This window comes from Myotis lucifugus, unplaced genomic scaffold, assembly GCF_000147115.1.
Source record: "Myotis lucifugus unplaced genomic scaffold, Myoluc2.0 scaffold_29, whole genome shotgun sequence".
NCBI classification, from domain to species: Eukaryota; Metazoa; Chordata; class Mammalia; order Chiroptera; family Vespertilionidae; genus Myotis; species Myotis lucifugus.
The window spans coordinates 8,122,107-8,131,390 of record NW_005871077.1 but is presented as its reverse complement, the minus strand read 5'-3'; positions in this window follow the sequence as shown (position 1 = coordinate 8,131,390).

Here is a 9,284-nt window from a genome sequence, read left to right as displayed (position 1 = left end):
AAACTGATTTTTTATCTGCCCTTAAGTATTTCACATTTTAATATTCAACTTCATGAGATTTTTCCTAGCTAAGTGGATTTCCTCTTTCTAATCTAATCAGTAAACATGTCACAACCACACAAACACCATTAACTTAAAATATAGTTTTAGCTTAGTATTTGTTCTTATTATATTATTATATATATCTGGAAAGGAATTTGTATGATTCATTATTATATATGGAAATATTAATGTCCCAATATTTTTTTTAAATATACAGTGGGGCCTTGACTTACGAGTGTCCCGACTAACAAGTTTTTTGAGATACCAGCTGTCTCTCAGCTGATTTTTTGCATTGAGTTGATAGAGTAATTTGAGTTAACGAGCTCCTTAACGAGCTCAGTCTCGGAATGAATTAAACTCGTAAGTCAAGGCCCCACTGTATTTTATTGATTTTTTACAGAGAGGAAGGGACAGGGATAGAGAGTTAGAAACATCGATGAGAGAGAAACATCAATCAGCTGCCTCCTGCACACTCCCCACTGGGTATGTGCCCGCAACCAAGGTACATGCCCTTGACCAGAATCAAACCCGCGACCCTTGAGTCCGCAAGCCGACGCTCTATCCACTGAGCCAAACTAGTCAGGGCTAATGCCCCAGTATTGTGGCATTACAGGGAAGGGCTCCATTCCATATAAATGACAATTCTAGATCAATAAAAATTAACTCTTTAAAGATCAGTCCTATGAAAAATTTTACCATTTTTCATGGAACGATTAGTAATAAAATTAATACTAACATAATTGATTATCAATGGATTCTTTTCTAAAATAATATAGATGGCCGCCTCCTTATACAATGGAAATCAAACATCATTTAACTTTTTCATCACATCTCCAGAGTATCATTAAGAGTAACTATTATTGAATATTGTATTAATCAAGTAATAATTTTACTTCTTAGAATTCTTGTAATTCAAGAGTTCCAGATGATACTTCATCCTATTATTTTACCTGTTGATCCCTTCTAATTTACTGATTTTAATATACTCCAGGTCAGCAAGCCAGGTAATCAAATTTAAGAGTTAGAAACATGTTGTTCACTGTTGGTAGAAATGTAAAATGGTGCAGCTGCTATGGAAAATAGTATGACAGTTCCCAAAAAATTAAAATAGAATTATGACATGATTTAGTAATAATTATATTTCTCAATATATACCCAAAAGAATTGAAAACATGTTCTCAGAGAGATTTTGAACACTCATGTTTATAGCAGCACAATGAGAGTCAAAAGGTGGAAGCAATCTAAGTGCTCATGGACAGATGAATGGGTAAGCAAAATGTGGTATATCTATACAATGGCATATTATCCTATCTAATAAAAGAGAAACATGGTAATTAGCCGTACCTCCGCTACCCTTCCCACTGGCTAATCAGGGCGATATGCAAATTAACTGCCAGCCAAGATGGCGGCCAGCAGCCAGGCAGCTTGAAGCGAACAGGGAGGCTTGCTTGCTTCAGTGACGGAGGAAGCCAACGTTCCCCGCCTGCGCTGCCGGCCTCTCAGCTGCAACTCTAAGAAACATTGTAACAAATATAGAAGCTAAACCAAACCCCAGAAACCTGTTTTCAGTCAGCCGGGATCTCAGAGCTGGAGTCGCAACAAAGTTTCAAATACAGAAGGTAAACAAAGGCCAGATCCCTGCTTTCAGCAGCGGAGGTCTCATAGCTGGAGCCGAGCCTCAGAGCTAAAGCTGGCGCAGAATTAAAAAAGAAAAAAGAAAAAAGGAGCGGTTGGAAGCTTCAGTCACCCGCCAGCCTGAAAACGGCCCTCAGCCCCTCACCCAGACTGGCCACGCACCCCAGTGGGGACCCCCACCCTGAAGGGTGTGTGACCAGCTGCAAGCAGCCATCATCCCATCACCCAGGCTGGCCAGGCACCCCAGTGGGGACCCCCACCCTGATCCAGGACACCCTTCAGGGCAAACCAGCCGGCCCCCACCAATGCACCAGGCCTCTATCCTATATAGTAAAAGGGTAATATGCCTCCTGGCACCAGGATCAGCGGAGCCGCAAGGCCTCCCGGCACCGGGATCAGTGTGACAGGGAGCAGCGCCCAAACCCCCTGATTGCCCTGCGGCTCTGTGTGTGACAGGGGGTGGGGCCACAACCTCCCTATCCGCTCTGCTCTATTCGTGACAGGGGAAGGCGCCCCAACCCCCTGATCAGCCCTGCTCTGTGCCTGATAGGGGGGAGCTCCCCAAACCCCTGATCGCCCTGCTCTGTGTGTGACACGGGTGCAGCGCCCCAACCCCCCCGCCCACGGGCCCTGCTCTGTGTGTGACGGGGTAGAACCATAACCTCCTCATCGGCCCTGCCCTGAGTGTGACAGTGGCGGCGCCCCAACCCCCTGATCGGCCCTGCTCTGTGTGTGACAGGGTGTGGCGCCCCAACCCCCTGATCGGCCCTGCTCTGTGGGTGATAGAGGGTGGTGCCCCAACCCCCTGATCCGCCCTGCTGTGTGTGTGACAGGGGGCAGTGCCCCAACTCCCCTATCGGCCCTACTCTGTGAGTGACAGGGTGGAGCTCCTCAACCCCCTGATGGGCCCTGCTCTGTGGGTGACAGGGGGTGGCGCCGCAACCTCCCCATCAACCCTGCCTTGAGTGTGACAGGGGGCGGTGCCCCAACCCCCCAATCAGCCCTACCCTGAGTGTGACTAGGGGTGGCATCGCAACCTCCCGATCCGCCCTGCTCTGTGCATGACAGGGGGCAGCGCTCCAACTCCCCCATCGGCCCTGCTCTGAGCCCAACCAGGGGCTGCACCTAGGGATTGGGCCTGCCCTCTGCCACCCGGGAGCAGGCCTAAGCCAGCAGGTAGTTATCTCCTGAGGGGTCCCAGGCTGCGAGAGGGCACAGGACGGGCTGAGGGACCCCCTCTCCCTCCCGAGTGCACAAATTTTTGTGCACCGGGCCTCTAGTTCATTGTTAAAAAGGAAGAAAATTTGGCACATGCTACTACATGGATGAACCTTGAAGACATTATACAACATGAAGTAAGCCAGTCACAAAAAGACAAATGTATGATTTCATTTATATGAGGTACCTAGAGTAGTCAAATGAATAGAGACAGGGGGAAATGGGGAGTTGCTAATGGGTACAGAGTTTCAGTTTTGCAAGATGAAGAGTTCAGGAGATTGGGTGCACAACAATGTGAATGTTCTTAACACAAATCAACTGTACCCTTAAAACTGTATTTTACCACAATTAAAAATAAACTTAAAAAATAAAATGAACTTGAAAGAGAATTAGAAACATGTATCACTTCATTAAGTAAATACTTCTCTGGTGTCGACTATGTATCAGGCCCTGTTCATGGTCCCAGGGATAAGGTGCTGAACAAAATAAGTTTTGGGCTCATGGAGCTTACATTCTCATGTACACCAAAAATCAAGGTTTCTAAAAGTTAAGAATTTTAATTAATTGGAAATATCCTATCTAATAAAAGACAAAAAGGGTAATTAACCATACCTCCGCTACGCTTCCCATTGGCTAATCAGGGCGATATGCAAATTAACTGCCAACAAAGATGGCGGCCAGCAGCCAGGCAGCTGAAGCGAGCATGAGGCTTGCTTGCTCCAGTGATGGAGGAAGCCAAGGTTCCCCGCCTGCCACGGCCCAGCTCTGAGCTCCGAAAGCAACAGAGTTTTAATTATAGAAGCTAAACAAACCCCAGATACCTGCTTTCAGCCAGCCGTGGCCTCAGATCTGGAGCCAGCTCTCAGCTCCAGTGACAGCAACAATGTTTCAATTATAGAAGGTAAATAAATCCCAGAATAAAAAGAAAAAAGAAAAAAGGAGAGGCTGGGAGCTTCAGTCACTGGCCAGCCTGAAAACAGCCCTCAGCCCCTCACCCAGACTGGCCAGGCACCACAGTGGGGACTCCCACCCTAAAGGGGGTGTGGCCAGCCTGAAAACAGCCATCAGCCCCTCATCCAGGCTGGCCAGGCACCCCAGTGGGGACCCCAACCCTAAAGGGGGTGCGGGAAGCCTGTAAACAGCCATCAGCCCCTCACCCAGGCTGGCCAGGCACCCAAGCGAGACTCCCACCCTGATCCGGGACACCATTCAGGGCAAACCAGCTGGCCCCCACCCGTGCACCAGGCCTCTAACCTATATAGTAACAGGGTAATATGCAAACTGACCCTAACAGCAGAAAGACTGGGAATGACTGGTCACTATGACACACACTGACCACCAGGGGGCAGACGCTCAATGCAGGAGCTGCCCTCTAGTGGTCAGTGCTCTCCCACATGGGGGAGCTCTGCTCAGCCACAAACCAGGCTGATGGCTACCAGTACAGTGTTGGTGATGGGAGCCTCTCCTGCCTCCTCAGCAGCGCTACGGTTGTCTGACTGCAGCTTAGGTCTGCTCCCCGCTGGCAAGTGGACATCCCCCGAGAGCTGCCGGGCTGCCAGAGGGATGTCTGACTCCCAGCTTAGGCCCAATCCACCAGGGAGCAGGTCTAAGCCAGAAGGTGGTCATCCCCCGAGGGGTCCCAGACTGCAAGAGGGCACAGGCTGGGCTGAGCCTCCCCCCCCCAGAGTGCACAAATTTTTGTGCACGGGGCCTCTAGTATTGTGATAAAATGCATAAGGTATGGAAATATATTTTGAAGGATAAAGGTGAATTGTTCTAAAACTGGTTATTTCTCAACTAGTGACCCAGTACACGAAATCTGTGCACATTAAAAGGGAATTAATTGGAGGAAATATTTTAATATTGCTATTTGCCCTTTCTCTATAATAGAAGTGTCAGAGATGAAAGAAAATTAGTAAAATGTATATGAAAATCTTCCTCCTGTCAGAGTCTGGGGCACACCACGGGAACCAGAGTTAAGTCCCTGCCCACCCATGAGTGCCTCAAAATCACCCAAGACCCAGACCTGGCTCCCATTGGGCTAGATCCAGACAGGCTGGCCCCACCCCCATCAAGTCCCATCAGGTGGGGGGCCTGGCCTCAGGTCGCCTGGCCCAGTGCCAGGGCGGGGGGCACAACCCCAGGTCCCCCAGCCCAGGCCGGGGCAGGGGGCATGCCTTGAGGTCCCTGTCAAGCCCTGCCGGGCAGGGTGCGCAGCCTGAGGTCCCCTGTCAAGCCCCACAGGTGGGGCACATGGCCTGAGATCTTCTAGTCTGGCCCTGGGGAAGAGGGCATGGCCTGAGGTCCCCTGTCAAGCCCTGCTGGGTGGGGGGCATGGCCTGAGGTCCCCTGTCAAGCCCCACCAGGCGGGGGCTGCAGCCTCAGGTCCCCTGCACTGGCCCAGCACCATGCAGCCTAAGGTCCCTGCTGATTGCTCATTAAGGCACTTTACAGAAACTCGGCCTCTGCTGTGGGTGCGGCCATCTTTGTTATTCTGTGACAGTCAATTTGCATATTCCCTCTTTATTATATACGATGGGTATAAAGGTTTGTGAAAGTTATATAAAGGTTTGTAAAAGTTATAGAAAGTTTGTAAAGAGAAGTGTTAAAAGGAAGTTATATAAATGACACAGGCCAGTAATCCAGGACAAGCAGAATAGGAAAACTGAGACAAACAGTTAAACAACAGTTTGCAGCCATCTAGAAAATCCTATTTCCTCTAAACCAAGGACACAAGAGTAAATGGTTTACATGTTTCCTCCCCAACCAGAGGGTAAATAGCTTAAACAACCTTACTTGGGTAGAGAGAGAGCAGAAATCCAATTAGTGCCATTTTTTTTGCCACACTCAAGGACAAGTAAATCTCATTTTGGTATATCAGCATAAAGTTGATAAATTATATGAGATTGTCCACTAAATGCCCAGTCTTTAAAACCCCTCAAAATGAAGGCCGAGTGTGTGCTCTTCTGAATAATAAATTTAATTAAGTAAATAAATTGAAAGATCAAAAGTAAGCTAACACAGAATCTTTTCAGGAGAAACCAAGATGGCGGCATAGGTAAACACCTGATATTGCTGCCTCGCACAACCACTTCAAAAATACAACTAAAAGACAAAACGAACATCATCCAGAACCACAGGAAGGCTGGCTGAGTGGAAATTATACAACTAGAGAGAAAGAGAAAAGCACACTGAGACTCAGAGGAAGTGTGGAAGTAAAGTGCAGAGGTACAGAGGTGCATGGAAAGGGCTGGCAACTGAGGACACGGTTATCTTTTTCAATCGGGAGGCAGACACAAGCTCTCAACTGCTCTGAACTCCAGTTCTGGGCGAGTCTCTGGGGATCCAGACTCATATGGGGAGAAACTGGACTGTCTGGCATCGGTCAGAACTCGAGGGTGACTTTCTCTCAGAGGTGCTTGCAGTGATTACCGTGGGAAACTGAGACCCAGGCCGCTTAGGGCAGGGCTGAGGATCAGCAATAGCTGTTTGCTCTGCCCTGTTGATTCCCTGAGATCCCGCCATACCCAAGCTGAGCTCAGAGGCTTTTGCATATGAAAGGCCTGGCCCTTTGCAATCTGAAAATTACCTAACAAACTGCAGCTGGGTAAGAGAGACCCAGAACATCCAAAAGAAGGCCCAAGGCCCCACAGCAGCTTGCATTGCTTCACAGCTGGGCCTCATTTGGGCACCTCCAAACCCCAAACAAAGAAGAGGAATCTGCAGATTTCTCCATAGCTCCTGCTGGGTACCTCAGGCAGAGGCTAAATTAACACCTCCTTAAGATCCAAGAGCCAGTGTACCCAGTGGTCAGAGTGGGATGATCCAGATTACAACTCCTCAGATCCATAAGGTACACACTCAGGGAGCAGACTCAGTGAGCACCAAAGCCCCACTGAAGCAAATCTTGCCCCATAAGGGTGTCTCCAGCACAGAAGTTCTCCCACCGTAGACACAGCTGATTCTCAGCCAATTGGCCTGGAGGTCAATTCCTCCCAGTGATACCAAAAACAATCAAGGCTTAACTACAACAAGACTGCACAAAGCCCACAAAGGGGTGCACCAAGAGTGTCCACCTCAGGTAATTGGGGAGGCTGAGCCACTGGGCCCTAGAGGACACCTAGCACAGAAAGCCACTCTATCAACACAGGGAAGCAGCCAAAATGCAGAAACAAAGAAACAGGTCACAAATGAACAAAATGGAGGAAAGCAAACTACTGAATATAGAGTACAAAACCACAGTTATAAGGTTTTTCAAGATTTTCTAGAAACTGCCGATAAATTTAGTGAGACCCTCAATAAGACTAGTGAAACCCTCGAGGTTATGAAAAAGTACCAACTAGAAATTAAACATACACTGATTGAAATAAAGAATATTATACAGAGTTCCAACAGCAGACCAGAGGATCGCAAGAATCAAGTCAATGATTTGAAATACAAAGAAGCAAAAAACACCCAACCGGAAAAACAAAAAGAAAAAAGAATCCAAAAATATGAAGATAGTGTAAGGAGCCTCTGGGACAACTACAAGTGTACCAACATCCAAATTATGGGGGTGCCAGAAGAAGAGAGAGAGCAAGATATTGAAAACCTATTTGAAGAAATCATGACAGAAAACTTCCCCTACTTGGTGAAAGAAATAGACTTACAAGTCCAGGAAGCGCAGAGAACCCCAAACAAGAGGAATCCAAAGAGGACCACACCAAGACACATCATCATTAAAATGCCAAGAGCAAAATACAAAGAGAGAATCCTAAAAGCAGCAAGAGAAAAACAGTTAGTTACCTACAAGGGAGTACCCATACGACTATCAGCTGATTTCTCAACAGAAACTATGCAGGCCAGAGGGAGTGGCAAGAAATATTCAAAGTGATGAATAGCAAGAACCTACAACAAAGATTACTTTACCCAGCAAAGCTATCATTCAGAATTGAAGGTCAGATAAAGAGCTTCACAGGTAAGAAAAAGCTAAAGGAGTTCATCACCACCAAACCAGTATTATATGAAATGCTGAAAGTTATCCTTTAAGAAGAGGAAGAAGAAGAAAAAGGTAAAGATAAAATTTATGAACAACAAATACACATCTATCAACAAGTGAATCTAAAAATCAAGTGAATAAATAATCTAATGAACAGAATAAACTGGTGAATATAATAGAATCAGGGCCATAGAAAGGGAGTGGACTGACTATTCTCAGTGTGTGTGGGGGGGTAAGGGGTGTGAGGGTGCGGGAAGAGACTGCACAAAAATTGTACACCTATGAATGAGGACAGTGGGGGTGGGGGGGGTAAGGGCAGAGGGTGGGGTGGGAACTGATTGGAGGGAAGCTATGGGGGGATAAAAGAGGAACAACTGTAATAATCTGAACAATAAAGATTTAATTAAAAAAAATAAAATAATCTTTTCAGACAAAAAAAAAGTAAGCTAACACAGCCTGGCTGATGTGGCTCAATGGTTGAGCGTGAACCTATGAACCAGGAGTTTCAATTCCCGGTCCGGGCACATGCCTGGGTTGTGGCCTCGATCCACAGTAGGGGGCATGCAGGAGGCAGCCCATTGATGATTCTCTCTCATCATTGATGTTTTTATCTCTCTCTCCCTCTCCCTTCCTCTCTGAAATCAATTATAGATAGATATAGATATAGATGATATAGATATAGATATAGATATAGATATAGATATAGATATAGATATAGATATAGATATAGATAGATATAGATATAGATAGATAGATATTGATAGATATTGATATCTACACTAATAAAAGAGAAACATGCAAATTGGTATCACACCGCTACCCTTCCCTTTGGCTAATCAGGGCGATATGCAAATTAACTGCCAGCCAAGATGGCGGCCAGCAGCCAGGCAGCTTGAAGCGAACATGAGGCTTGCTTGCTTCAGTGACAGAGGAAGCTAACGTTCCCCGCCTAAGGCTGCCCGCCTCTGAGCTTGCAGTTTGAAACATTGTTACAAATATAGAAGCTAAACAAAACCCCAGAAACCTGCTTTCAGCCAGGCCGGCCTCAGAGCTGGAGTTGAAACAGTGTTTCGATTATAGAACCCAAACAAACCAGATACCTGCTTTCAGCAGTCGAGGCCTAAGAGCTGGACCCAAGCCTCAGAGCTAATGCTGGCCCAGAATAAAAAAGAAAAAAGAAAAAAAGGAGCGGTTGGGAGCTTCAGTCACCTGCCATGCCAGCCTGAAAACAGCCCTCAGCCCCTCACCCAGACTGGCCACGCACCCCAGTGGGGACCCCACCCTGAAGGGTGTGTGACCAGCTGCAAACAGCCATCATCCCCTCATCCAGGCTGTCCAGGCAATCCAGTGGGGACTCCCACCCTAATCCAGGACACCCTTCAGGGCAAACCAGCCGGCCCCCACCAATGCA